The 14,255-nt window shown below is 48.4% G+C and overlaps 1 long non-coding RNA gene across 2 annotated transcripts; it reads left to right on the forward strand.

Annotated features, from left to right (window-relative positions):
• Positions 1-3,602: 3,602 nt before the first annotated feature.
• LOC139026972 (uncharacterized) lies at positions 3,603-11,548 on the forward strand. 2 transcript variants are annotated; one of them, XR_011478987.1, is made up of 3 exons: positions 3,603-3,809; positions 11,069-11,223; positions 11,411-11,478. It is a non-coding gene; the product is annotated as an uncharacterized lncRNA (long non-coding RNA). The 2 variants fall into 2 exon arrangements; XR_011478988.1 differs by having other exon boundaries at positions 3,634-3,809; positions 11,069-11,219; positions 11,411-11,548.
• Positions 11,549-14,255: the final 2,707 nt, after the last annotated feature.

Genomic DNA, 14,255 nt, shown 5'->3' on the forward strand with positions numbered 1-14,255 from the left:
ACCCTCAGCAGCCTCACTGGTGTAGTTAAGGGTAGTTACTATGAGCCGTACCTCCCCTTCAGCAGCCTCCACTGGTGTAGTTAAGGGTAGTTACTATGAGCCGTCCTCCTCAGCAGCCTCCACTGGTGTAGTTAAGGGTGTTACTATGAGCCGTCCTCCCCTCAGCAGCCTCCCTGGTGTAGTTAAGGGTAGTTACTATAGCGCCTCCCCTCAGCAGCCTCCACTGGTGTAGTTAAGGGTAGTTACTATGAGCCGTCCTCCCCTCAGCAGCCTCCACTGGTGTAGTTAAGGGTAGTTACTATGAGCCGTCTCCCTCAGCAGCCTCCACTGGTGTAGTTAAGGGTAGTTACTATGAGCCGTCCTCCCTCAGCAGCCTCCACTGGTGTAGTTAAGGGTAGTTACTATGAGCCACGCCTCCCTTCAGCAGCCTCCACTGGTGTAGTTAAGGGTAGTTCTATGAGCGTCCTCCCCTCAGCAGCCTCCACTGCGTTGTAGTTAAGGGTAGTTATATTGAGCCGTCTCCCTCAGCAGCCTCCACTGGTGTAGTTAAGGGTAGTTATATGAGCCGTCTCCCCTCAGCCAGCCTCACTGGTGTAGTTAAGGGTAGTTACTATGAGCCGTCCTCCCTCAGCAGCCTCCACTGGTGTAGTTAAGGGTAGTTATAATGAGCCGTCCTCCCCTCAGCAGCCTCACTGGTGTAGTTAAGGGTAGTTACTATGAGCCGTCCTCCCCTCAGCAGCCTCCACTGGTGTAGTTAAGGGTAGTTACTATGAGCCCCCTTCCCTCAGCAGCCTCCACTGGGTAGTTAAGGGTAGTTACTATGAGCCACTCCTCCCTCAGCAGCCTCCACTGGTGTAGTTAAGGGTAGTTATAATGAGCCGTCCTCCCCTCAGCAGCTCCACTGGTTAACACTTTCATTGATCAAATTCATTTTTAGATACCTGTTCTGTTTGCAATTCCTTCATAAAGTTTAAAGCGTGAAACATCCACAACCATTCTAAAAATGTAATTTATATTTGTATTGTATAAAATACATAAAAATAGACATGCCCATATATAAACAGCAAATACAAGTACTAGGGAATAGAACCAATGTGAGAGATAGGATGTGTTCCACCGTAGAGGTACACTGACTGTACAAAACATTAAGAACACCTGCTCTTTCCATGACATAGACTGACCAGGTGAAAGCTATGATCCCTTATTGATGTCACTTGTTAAATCCACTTCAATCAGTGTAGATGAAGGAGAAGAGACGGGTTAAAGAAGAATGTTTAAGCCTTGAGACCATTGAGACATTGTTTATGTGCCATTCAGAGGGTGAATGGGCAAGACTAAAGATTTAAGTGACTTTGAACGGGGTATGGTAGTACAGTGCAGTCGGAAAGTATTCAGACCCTTGACTTTTTCCACATTTTGTTACGTTACAGCCTTATTCTAAAAATTGATTAAATATTTTTTCCCTCATCGATCTACACACAATACCCCATAATGACAAAGCAAAAAAAGGTTTTAGACATTTTTACTAATTTATTAAAAATTTTGTTTTTTAAATATCACATTTTCAGACACTTTACTAAGTATTTTGTTGAAGCACCTTTGGCAGCGATTACAGCCTTGAGTCTTCTTGGGTACGACGCTACAAGCTTGGCACACCTACTATTTTGGGGAGTTTCCCATTCTTCTCTGCAGATCCTCTCAAGCTCTGCAGGTTGGATGTGGAGTGTTGCTGCACAGCTATTTTCAGGCCTCTCCAGAGATGTTCTATCGGGTTCAAGTCCGGGCTCTGGCTGGGCCACTCAAGGACATTCAGAGACTTGTCCAAAGCCACTCTTGCGTTGTCTTAGCTGTGTGCTTGCCACTGAAAAACACCCCCACAGCATGATGCTGTCACACCATGCTTCACCGTAGGGATGGTGCCAGACATGAAGCTTGGCATTCAGACCAAAGAGTTCAATCTTGGTTTCATTAGACCAGAGAATCTTGTTTTTCATAGTCTGAGTCCTTTAGGTGTCTTTTGGCAAATTCCAAACGGACTATCATATGCTTTTTACTGAGGCGTGGCTTCCGTCTGGCCACTCTATCGTAAAGGTCTGATTGGTGGAGTGCTGCAGAGATGGTTGTCCATCTGGAAGGTTCTCCCATCTTCACAGAGGAACTCTGGAGCTCTGTCAGAGTAACCATTGGGTTTTTGGGCCACCAAGGCCCTTCTCCACCGATTGCTCAATTTGGCTGGGCGGCCAGCTCTAGGAAGAGTCTCGGTGGTTCCAAACTTTCTTCCATTTAAGAATGATGGAGGCGACTGTGTTCTTGGGGTCCTTCAATACTGCATAAATGTTTTGGTACCCTTCCCCAGATCTGTACAATCCTGTCTCAGAGCTCTACGGACAATTCCTTCGACCTCATGGCTTGGTTTTTGATCTGACATGCACGGTCAACTGTGGGACCTTATATAGACAGGTGTGTGAATGCTTATGTAAATTAGGTCTCCTCTCTATTCTCTCCTGAATGCTTATGTAAATTAGGTATTTCAGTTTTACATTTTTTTATAAATTAGCAAAAAATTCTAAAACCTGTATAAATTAGCAAAAAATTCTAAAACCTGTTTTCGCTTTGTCATTATGGACTATTAGAATTATTATGTGTAAAAATGTATTTAAAATTATTTAATACATTTTAGAATAAGGCTGTAACGTAACAAAATGTGGAAAAAGTCAAGGAGTCTTAATACTTTCCACGTGCACTGTAGGCGCCAGGTTCATCTGTTTGTGCCAAGAACTGCAACACTACTGGGTTTTTCAAAAGTTTCTCCTGTGTTCAACTCAATATTAAGGTGTTTCCTAATGTTTGGTATACTCAGTGTGTATCTCTTTAATACTATAGAGTCTGTGCAGACAACATTCCTCTGTATCACCATAACAAGGTAGTATGAGGTCATTATGGAGCTATAATTAACATGCAAGTCAGATCATGTTTGGCATTTAATCGACTGTAACAATTTTAGCCTTTTCTCATCTGACTGCAGTTCAACCCTGGGCAGAATAGTGTGTGTGTGTGTGTGCGTGCGTGTAGCGTGCATGCGTGTGTGTGTCTGTCTGTCTGTCTGTGTGTGCATACATACAGTACATGCGTGTGTGTTTGTGTGATCGCTTGTGTCCAGACTCCCTACAGCCAGCTCTGTCCTGAGAACGTCACAACAACTTACCCCTTTTCCAAGCAGTTCATCAATGTCAGAAGAAAAAACAAAAACAACATGTGAAAATGGAAATCATATATATCCTGCTGTTCTCATACACAAGGCTGCTTTTATAAACTGAAAATGGCACATATGTAGCAAGATATTGTAATAGCAACGTAGCAAGATGCTGTAATAACTATGAAACAACTTTTTAGCAAAACATTGTATCTGGTTGTTGTGTGAATGTACTCGAGTTATATGTTTCAAGATGTCAGTATCTGTTTCTACTCTAACTTTTGCGTTTCCACCCAGTGTCTGGCCGTCAGACGTGAATGAAAAGCAGTCATTCATAAAAAACAAGGACAAGCTCGCTCACCATTGGTCACTGGGGTCCAAAGAGCTCTCTGAACGTCAATTGGCCAGTCACTGAATGGCATTGTGTAACAACCAATGGCGTGTATTATGGTGTCCTCTATTTTGCTTCGGGGAAAACGGGACGATTCCATTCAGAAATCCACAGTCAAGCTTTGTGTGAGAAGAGCATAGACGACAATCCTGAAAGAACGTTTGCAACAGCGTGGAGTGGAACAGAACTTATTTCAACATTGCAAAGAATTAAATCTTCGCAAATGTGAGTTTAACATCAAACTATCAACCGCAACAAAAAGATGCGTATAAGGTTTTTGCGTTAGTTTATTCTTTAGCGCCTGTAATAATGCATTTACTTTGACCGATTTGCATCCGTAGAATGCACGCTCTCTGCCAAGCATTTTCTAGCTGTCTGGTGAGGGGGGCAGAAATGTGAACGCCATTTTAATTGTGTCTTAATTTGGCAACCATTTTCTTATTTTAGTCAAATGTTTTTACAGTACTTACTTTGACGTGAGAATGTTTATGTTGCAGTATTCTGACTTGCTACTGCGCATATGCAGCATCTTCATAATGATTCTAACATTTATGAATGGAAGGTTCGACCCCCCCTTTAGCTCAGGGATCAAATTTCACTTCATTGAGAAAAACAACTGGGGCCTGAGAGGGGAATAGGAAACGGTAAGAGGAGGAGGAGGCACTGGGTGGGAGTTTAGCTACTTCTTGAACTGGCTCAATTTTCTTTGCTGAGATTAACCCTCTCCTACCCTGCTGCCCTGAATAAATAACTTTTCCAATACTTGTCAAATAATGCTGAAATTTGATATATGTTTTTGATTCAGATTATTGCATGTATCCGTTTATATGTTCTATTATGAAGATAGTTTATCACATGTACATATCAAGGACTACTAAACTCAGTACCCTGATTTGCATCCTATTTTGATACACCTTCAAACAGCTCCCTCCTAGTCATCTACTTATTGAATGTCAACAGTCTCATCTCCAAATAGCTTACTGTGTGCCTTGCTGCCTTGCTTATGTAAGAACTTTGTCCCCAGCGTATTGAGTACATTCTCACTGGCATAGTGTACAGCCGCCAGCACTACGATGCAGGGAGGAATACGCAAACAACAACAAACAAACACCCAAGACAGAGGAAAGGAACAACTGTCTTATCCTGAAGGCAGGCGGCACATATGCCTAGTGCCATACAGGAACTAGGGCATGGTGCACTACTAGACAGGACCATAGGCATGGGCACTACTTTAGACAGGACCATAGGCATAGTGCACTACTTTAGACCAGGACCCATAGGCATAGTGCACTACTTTAGACCAGGACCCATAGGGCATAGTGCACTACTTTAGACCAGGACCCATAGGGCATAGTGCACTACTTTAGACCAGGACCATAGGGCATGTGCACTACTTTAGACAGGACCCAAGGGCATAGTGCACTACTTTAGACCGGTAATACCTATCAAGATAATTGGCATTGGCTGGAACACTACTAGACCAGAGACCATTTAGTCATAGCTGCCACATAGCTTTATAGGACAAGTGGGATGAGAGTAGAGGTTGGAGAGATGGGAGGTTTATGTGTGGCGCGGGCTGGTTAAGTCTGCGTGTTCAGTCAGCGGAGTGCCCGATGGGGTTCAGAAGAGTTGAACGACACGAGCGGTGCAAGGTGGCATATGTGTAGGGCAGTTGCCGTGGTAAGGATTGTTGGTAGACCTGGTTACTTAGATGATCCGGGGTCACGGCTGGGATTGCCGGGGGTCCGTCCTGCAGGTGCAAAGGCGGTGGACTGAGCAGGTGATAGCCGTAGGCTGGGAACGGGGACGAGAGGGTATGCAGTAAGTAATGAAGATGAGATTTTGGGTCGGATGGAGGGAGATCACAAGGGTTCGCGGAAGTCAGCAGGAAAGATGAGTGAAGGATAAACATCTTGGGTGGGAAGTGAGCCAGCCGATCGATTTTCGCGAAGTTTTTTTGAGAGGTGGGGTGTGTAGCAGGGCGGCGGAAGAACGACAATAGTGGGTGAGTTGGTCTGAGTTACTAACCACAAGTAGGCCAGAGAGAGCGTCAACGGCGGGGGCAGTAGGTATCTGGTTGGGCACGCAGTGGGTGTCTGGGTAGCCGGCGGAGGAGGTGAGTGATAGAGGCGGTTATCGCACGAAAAAGAGCCGAGGGACCGATGAGTAGAGAGGGTGGAGGGGAGGTATAAGTAGTCGGAGCTAAGCGCAAGAGGGGACGGGCAGAGCAGACGGGGTTTCGAGGATCAGGGAGGAGTAAGCGAGTTGGGCTTGGAGGTAAGGGGGGTGGGAGTACATAGAGCAGGTGCAGGGTGTTATTGTGTCGAGAAGAGAGGGGATGGTGGGATATGATTGGAGGGGGTGATAGGGAGGGATCATAGGGTTTAGGGCATGGGTGCAGGGGGGGTGACCAAGGTCACGAGGAAGTGGGGAGCGACGCGGGAAGCGGAGCCGCAGAAGTAAGTTACAGAGGAGGGGCAAGTGTGGGAGAGGACCATAGAGGATAGGGCTCAGTCATTGAAGAGCATTTATGGGGAAGAGAGGAGATACATGGAGGGAGTTGGTGGACAGGGACAAGTGGAGTAGCGAGAAGCATGGAAAGAGGTAAAGCAGATCTTGGTGATATGCCAGCCAAGTGATGTGCCGATTTGGGTTTGAAAGGGTGGTGTGTACAGGCGGAGAAAGGCACAAGTAGTGATGTTGTCTGATTAGCTCGCATACGGAAGTAGCCGAAACAGGCACAACGGCGAATGTTACTCCCCGCAAAAATAGCTGTGCAGCAAAGAGCCGACAAGCGAATAGAGATAAGAAAGTGTAATACAACCTTGAAACGAGAATTCAGGTAAGAGTGACAGTCTGTATAACATGCGAGGTTATACAATACACTTAGGGTGGTGTTTGGCGAGAAGATGGTGCATATTGTGAGAGCTACGAGAATCGCTGAGTGTAACGAGTTGTGAGATAGCGTGAGCATGCAATTCACCAGAATTCCAGAGATATGTTGGACACGTCACCGTAATCGGGTGACCAAAGAACTCGAGTCATAAACGCTTTAGCATAAAAGATTTGACGTTGGTGTGAGTGATGGGCAAGGAGATGAAGAGAAGGTACATGGTTGCTGTAAGTGGGCAGCTACCGCGGGTGTTAGGATGTTGGTTAAAGAAGTACGTTGACCGCAGTAAGCAGAACGACGTTGGCGTTGTATTGCGGAACAGGGCGTGGTGCGGGCCAGAAAGAGCGGGGCAGAGGAATAGGAATCGAACAGTTTTGCCAGGCAGAGAATGACGAGGAAGAAGGGGAAACGAGGCATAAATGTGTGTTGCTTAACTTGGTGCTGAGCTGGTCCATCAGAAGTCTTGGGTAGCAAGGAGTCCTGGGGTCGGCAGAATAAGAATCGGGTGGTGTGGTGTTAAGAAGGAGGGTCCGTGTTTCTGGTCTGGTCGAGATGGTCGCGGCCAACGAGATGCTAGCGCGCAGGGGTGAGTGAACGTTGGCCCGACCCTCTGGCTGTGACGCGAGGAAGAATGGGGAAAACTCCAGAAGCAGGTGCCCGAAGTAGAGCGTTGAAGTGAAGGTCATGGAAGAAACTCGGGTTTGGGGAGAAGAAACGATGGGGACGGTGTGTACGATGGGTGTATAGTGGCACACGTGATCAGGAGATGAAAATCAGAGCCGGAGTATATTCGCGTGGGTAAGCCCGAAAAGGCGTGTGTCAGGAGCGAAATGGGTCGAGCGGCCGCGCCTCGCGCCGTTGGTGTGGTAAGAGAAAATGTCGCTGAGCGTGCCACTCCCGAAAGAGGCGTCGGTGTTTGGGTGTGCGACCTCAGAGTCAAGGCTAGACCAGCCCGCATTGCCACGCTTCCGACGCCGTTGGTATGAGCAGCTAGGTGGAAGAGCGTGATGAAGTGCAGTGGTATATCGGAGTAAGGATATAAGCACAGAGTGAATAGGCGAGGGCCTGAAACAGAGCGCCGCATTTGTCAGAATGTGTTGGCGAGGCGTTCGCTGTCTGGAGGAGGTTGTGCTGGCCAGGTGGAGGTTGGGGCTCGTGGTTTACGTCACAGATATAATTCGAAACGGAGTTGGTTAGAAACGTGTGAGAGTGTTTTCGTAGGTGGTCAAGGTGGAGTAATAGATTGTATGGACATGAGTTGTATGGATGCTTAGGGAATGGTAGAGTACGGAGCGGTTTAAGATTGGGGCACGGAGTTTTTCCCGCGAGAAGGGGTGGAGAGAATAGGCGACCCGGCGCTGAGTTGGACAATGAAGGTTGTGTTAGACTGGGGTCAAAAGTGTTCAGTTAGCGCGTTCGGTACAGAGCTGGGCCCGACAAGTAGGAGTGTGGGGAGTGTGGCGCGATGTCCTGCTGACAGGAGCTGGGGGTGTAGACCGGGATGTAGGGGCGCGGGGTGGTAGGCCCTCCTTGCTGCACACCGACGCGTCGTGGTTGGTGCGAGTTGCGCCCGAGTGCGAGAGTGGAGTTGTTGCGTAGTTAGATTTGGAGGGTCGTGGGTTTGCGGCGGTTGTGGATGGCCACGACTCCGGAATTAGCCGGGTGAGGCTGTGTGTGGTGGGTGCTAGAGCCGATTTTTGCAGGGAGTTGATGTGGTTGTCTTGTCCAGTTTGGGGAAAGACCCGCGGGATTGTGCGGGACCAAGCTTGAGAGATTTCTGAGGGTGATGTGCTTGAAGGGTGTAGTGCGATCAGATAGTAGCCACATGAAGGGTTTTGGCGCTACCTGCATGGATTGCCAGGTCTGATTTGTGAAGGTGCGACGCAGGTGCGGCGTGGCTGTGGGCAGCGAGAGGGAGCACGGCCGCCGGAGCAGGAGCATTGGATGCGTGGGCCAGCCCCGTGGGCTTCGACGGTGTGGGGATGGGGTGTTGGGTGCGGCTTGGCAAGTCGAAGGCGGTAGAGCGGGATGGGTGCATTGGATGGGGGCCGAAAGCAGTGTGCAGTTTGGTTGTCAGTCGAGGACGGGCAGAGGGAGCAGTTTGCTCGGCAGAGAGAGTGACAAGTTCGGTTGGTGGTCCGCCGGATGTGCAGTTCGAAGACCGTTGTGAGTGCGTGGGCGTTTGTTGTGAGTGGGGATAATATAAGAGAAGAGAATAGGTGGCTGTCTCCTGTGGCGTGAGCAGCTGTTCAGGTGGTATGTGCGGGAGGTGAGTAGGAGCGGTCGTGTTTAGGGCGTGTGAGTGAGTAGATACTTTGTGTACCTGTTTGCCGTCGAGAGCATCTGTTCAGGCAAGTGGCGCGTTGCGTGGTTGGTTCTGGGGGGAGTTGATGTGTGCCTTTTCGGCGCGCCAAAGGGTACGTTGCGATCTCTGAGGGAGAGCAGGGAACGCAGTGCGTCGCTGTCGCTGAGCGGGGGGGTGAGTGACGGGCGCGTGTTGGCCGATGTGGGTTTGATAGCGTTGGCGGTGGCTAGTGGGTTGGTGACAGATGAACGCCGTGTGGGGTATTAGGCCTTCGAGGTGGTTGGGAAAGTGTGGCTTCCGCAAGTGCGGATGACATCAGAGCTTGGTGGAGGTCTACGAATTGTTGTTTTCTGAGGTCTTGGCTGTTTTGCCGTTTGATGTGTTCCCAGTGGGATGTCAGAGCGAAAGAGGGCAGGCTGGTGTGAGGTGTGTGAGTGGTAGCGCTTGGAGAGAATACGGATGGCCGAGGCAGGGGTTACGGACGCGTCCAGATTGGACTTGGCAAATGTGGGATGTCAATTGAGCCTGAGGTCAGAGAGCGGTTGCTAGAAGGCCCCGTGGACAGTGCGATTTTGCTGGGGGGAATTTTGCCAGGAGGGCGTGGGTTTAAAGGCCGACATCAAGCTGTAGTGGGTGATGGGTGAAACTTCGGGGTGAAGTGTGTAGGGTAGCAGTGAAGTATAAGGTGAAGGTCATCTGTCGTTGTAGAAGGAAGTGTGGTGGTGGGAAAGGGGATGACGGTGGGTGTGTTCAGTGCGAGCAGAAGGAAGGGAGTAGGTGGTGCGGCTGGACCGATGTGCCGCAGAGAGAGCTGATAGTGTTCGGTTAAACAAGACATTTGGTGGAGGGTGGTTTGAGAAGGAGGGAGAGGAAGGAAGAGAAAAGAGAGATTAGGTTTTAGATGACTGCCAAGCGCTGAGGTGGTATGTTAAAAGCTTGGCGCGACTTTAGAAGAACTGTTGAAGGTTGGTGTAAATAGAGGGTAATAAAGAGGGTGCGGCCCGGGTGCCAGCGTACGGGAAGAACCAGAGATAGCTTAGCGAGTGTCAAGAGAGCCGTGTTGGGATGACGTTGCGTACGACCACTGTATCAGAGACGCTGGGTTCGCTGAACCCAGCAGGGTGTGGGCGAGTCATGGGTGTATTGCCGAGCCCAGCGAGCGTAGGAAGGCAGCCGGCCAGCGGGTGCAGGTGCCGGAGAGGTCGGGAAGCGTGGAGTGCATCAGAGGGTCCGTTGGGATTGGTGTTAGAGTGTTAGGGTTTGTTGAATGAGCTGGGCGATGGTGAGAAAAAGCGAAAAGTTTGGCTGGCGCGCTGTGGTCGGTCCGGACCAGTTGAACGGGAATGTTGGCGTGTGTCTAACCGGGCCGGTGCTGGCGGCTGCCGGGTGCGAGAGATGCGTGGTGCTCGTTACTGCAAGCGCGTCGGAGGGTGGGGTGTGATCGACCAGGGCGGTCCGCGGTGTGTCCGCACTTCGTTGTGGGAACGTGTGGGCAGAGGTGCGTTCCTGTCCTGGCCCGTAAGCGGCGGGGGGTGGGGTTGGCAGGAGCAGAGGAGCGGCGCGGAGGTGCTGGTGTGGCGAGTGGTGCGCCGGCTTGCGCCACATTTAGGTGGGAACACACATAGGCTTGAGCTCTTGTTATCTCCGAAGGGCGTGCCGGGCCGCGTGGGGTATGGTAGGTGTGGCGTGCGGAGTGTGGGTGTTTTTTGTGGATGTGCGTGGAGCGTGCGGCGCGAGTGGGTGGGGTGGTGGACGAATGTGTGAGGTCAGAGTGGATGTGGTTTGCGCCGTGGGGGCGAGCCGGGTCGGGTGCGTGTGGGTCATGCGAGTTGGTAGATGCGTGAGGCGGCGCGGGAACTGAGAGGGAAGGTCTCTCGTATTAAAGGGTGGGTCAGTAGGCCGAGGAGGACATAGGGCATAGGTCACTACTTTAGACCAGGACCCATAGGGCATAGTGCACTACTTTAGACCAGGGACCCATAGGGCATAGTGCACTACTTTAGACCAGGACCCATAGGGGCATAGTGTGCACTACTTTAGACCAGGGACCCATAGGGCATAGTGCACTACTTTAGGACCGCATAGGAGCATAGTGCACTACTTTAGACCAGGACCATAGGGCATAGTGCAACTACTTTAGACCAGGGCCCATAGGAATAGACACTATTACAGGGAATAGGTTAGGGTTGCCATTTGGAAACATCCTATGTCTGTGTTGACGATAGATAACAGGTGATTTGGGTATAAGCTACTGACCAGGGGGCACACTTTCTCTGCTCTCCACAGAAAGAACAGACAGACGGGACGAGCGCCTCCTGCTCTACAGTCAGCCCCTCCTCCCCCTCCACCCCTCCAACTTCAGTCCAGAGGGAGTGAAGATATTCAGGCAACATGGACGATTTTATGACCAGCAAGTCCCTTTCATGCCCCCTCTAGTGTGAGTATTTTGGACTACTATGATTTTGATCAAAGCACTAATCTGAAACTTTTCATAGTGTATTAAGATAACGATGACTTTTTACATACATGGATGCTTAGGGGTTTTGATACCGATCATGTTTAGGCTAATCATTGTTAACACCAATGCAATCACTAATGTTGTAGGTGTTTTAAACATTGTTCTAGCAGAATTGTCCCGTGGAAGAACCAGTGAACACGCCATTTAATGATCGGAAGAGAAAGTTTTGTGACACTGAGCTCGCCCAGGACACAGAAGATCTCTTTCAAGACCTCATGCAACTTCAAGAGACATGGGATTCGCAGAAGGTGAGTTCTGCTCTTGTATTTCAGTAGCTTTTCAATCTTGCATCATGCTTATTGTTTTAGTAACAATCAGTGGTTACCCGAGGCTATTGAATCAGAAAAAACTGGAAAATAGGTTGTTAGTAACTTTATTATACACTTCCTCTTTTTAACAAGTGTATCATAAATATTTACTGAATTTGACTGTACTGCATCATAAATATTTACTGTACTTTTTGACTGTACTGCATCTAAGTGCCTCATATATATTTACTGTATTTTGATTACTGCATCAACTCATATATATTTACTGTATTTTTGACTGTACTGCATCATAAATATTTTACCTTATTTTTGACTGGTACAGCATCATAAATATTTTGCTGTATTTTTGACTGTACTGTATCAAGTCCTATATATTGTGTCTATTCAGCATATTAAAGGGACTCAGCCACGTGGCATGCCTTCCATCAGTTAGTCATTTAACTCTCTCTGTCCCCTCTTTCAGCTCAGGTGCCTGATGACGAACAGTTTTGTCCCGGATTTCCAGTCGGATAACCGTAAGTACCAACCAATTAAATAGTTTACGTACGTGTAGTGTGTGTTACAAAGGGAATCGACAGATTCTGCTCCTGCATAGTTGCACATTTCCTAATTTATCCTTTAATTCCCAGACATGGTCTTTTGACACAACATACAAGCATCACAAGCACAACAAGGAGATGTACTGGTTTTCCAGAAACCAGTCTTATCCAGTTGGCATATTAACTCAGTGCGTCACTAGTCAGTGAGTGTATTTTTATGGGTATGTGGTTAGGGTTTCGGGTTGCCTATGTAGCGGAGGGCTAACATTACGACAATTTGCCTTCGTCGAAAGCAAGAAATCCAATTGATGTCATTGAGCCCTGATTAAACCAACCTCCGCTCACCCTGCAGTTGACCTTCTTCTGCCCTGTAGCCAATCAGTGCGCCTCAATGCACACCTTGCTTTTTTGTTTTTATATATTTTTTTTGTAGTATTTTTTTTAAAACTGCATTGTTGGTTAAGGGCTTGTAAGTAAGCATTTCACTGTAAGGTCTACAGCTGTTGAGGTAGAAGTATTTGTACATGCGCCGAATACAATTTGATTTGATTATTGGATTGTAGGGATTTGTTGTTCAAACAAAGGCGCATAAATAATAGGGCTACCTCAGAATAAAGACGTTACTCACTTGGTGAAGATCAAGAATCTTGTTGGTTTTATACCAGAAATCCCTCAGCTCTCCTCTTTGATAGTCAACCCGGATGAGGAAAATCCTATTCTCTGATCTCTGCCCAGATCCACCACATTAACATCAGAGGAAATAAAGAGAGAACGGTTTGAAACGGGAGATTTTCTGTTGCATTAAAGTTTTTTGCTACGGTGGGCCTTTACACTGACCCAGGTGCACCATAGCAGCCTGGATGGCCTTCCATAGAGTCCCAACCGAGCCAACCACATCTCTTGGCTGTAGGATGGGCTACGTTCCAATTCAAGCCCACAGAACCTCATGCTGTTTGCTTTGTACTCATCTCCTCTCTCCTTTCTCTGTCTAGAATAAATATGCATGAGGTTTGAATGGAAGCTTTTGATTGGGCTCAATGGAGCTGTAGGCCTGGTGTAGTTGCAGGCCTGGGTTTCAAGATGTGAAGGATCCTGTGGAGGAAGAAAGAGTGTTTTTAGAGGCCCGGTATCACCTTGTTTCCCTGTGACGTTGTATTTCATTGTCGCGGATGCAGCTAGTGACATTTGTAATGCAGTGTGTACACACTGAGTGAATTGTGCCGTTGCACAGCCAGGCGATTGTTGTGTTTGCTGAAGAGTCTGAGTGTGTGTGTGTGCGGCGACGGGGTTGGCATGACGCTAGTTTGGCACGCTGCCAGTTGGTCTCACAGACCCTTCATTCAGCAGGCCTCCTCTCTCGTGTGTGTGTGTGTGTGTGTGTGTGTGTGTGGACTCTGCAGCTGGGCAAAGGGGCAGTGTCCATAGCGATCAAATGGCATTATGCCATCATCTCCTTACTCCTTAATTTAGCAATGAACTTGGCTGAGAAGTGAGAACACACTCTTATTAACTACCAGTTAGTGATTTAAAGAAATGTTGCAAGATTTGCCATTGCAAATTATTTGAAACCTGAGATTTAAATGTCTTCTGGCCGCACTTGAGAGTTGCACTGTGGTTCTGTAACAGACAGTCCAGTTGTTTGAGGTTTTCCAACTGAAATATAAAGTGTTTCAGTCATAGATGCTCGGTGTTCAAAACTTTAGCTTATAAAGGAGGTTACTATGGACACTGAGAGGCCCCATAACGTGAGTGTGTGTTGACTTCTTCTGGCCCGTGGCTGCGGAAGCTAATTGATGGCCGTTCTGTGGCACAACAGGAAATGGGGAGTTGATGTAGGCACAGACCCAGCCTCTGACAGACCCAGCCTCTGACAGACCCAGCCTCTGACAGACCCAGCCTCTGACAGACCCAGCCTCTGACAGACCCAGCCTCTGACAGACCCAGCCTCTGACAGACCCAGCCTCTGACAGACCCAGCCTCTGACAGACCCAGCCTCTGACAGACCCAGCCTCTGACCTGTCTCTTATACACATCTAGATGTGTATAAGAGACAGGTGTGTGTGTGGACTCTGCAGCTGGGCAAAGGGGCAGTGTCCATAGCGATCAAATGGCATTATGCCATCATCTCCTTACTCCTTAATTTAGCA

Source organism: Salvelinus sp. IW2-2015, unplaced genomic scaffold (assembly GCF_002910315.2).
Source record: "Salvelinus sp. IW2-2015 unplaced genomic scaffold, ASM291031v2 Un_scaffold6546, whole genome shotgun sequence".
Lineage (NCBI taxonomy): Eukaryota > Metazoa > Chordata > Actinopteri > Salmoniformes > Salmonidae > Salvelinus > Salvelinus sp. IW2-2015.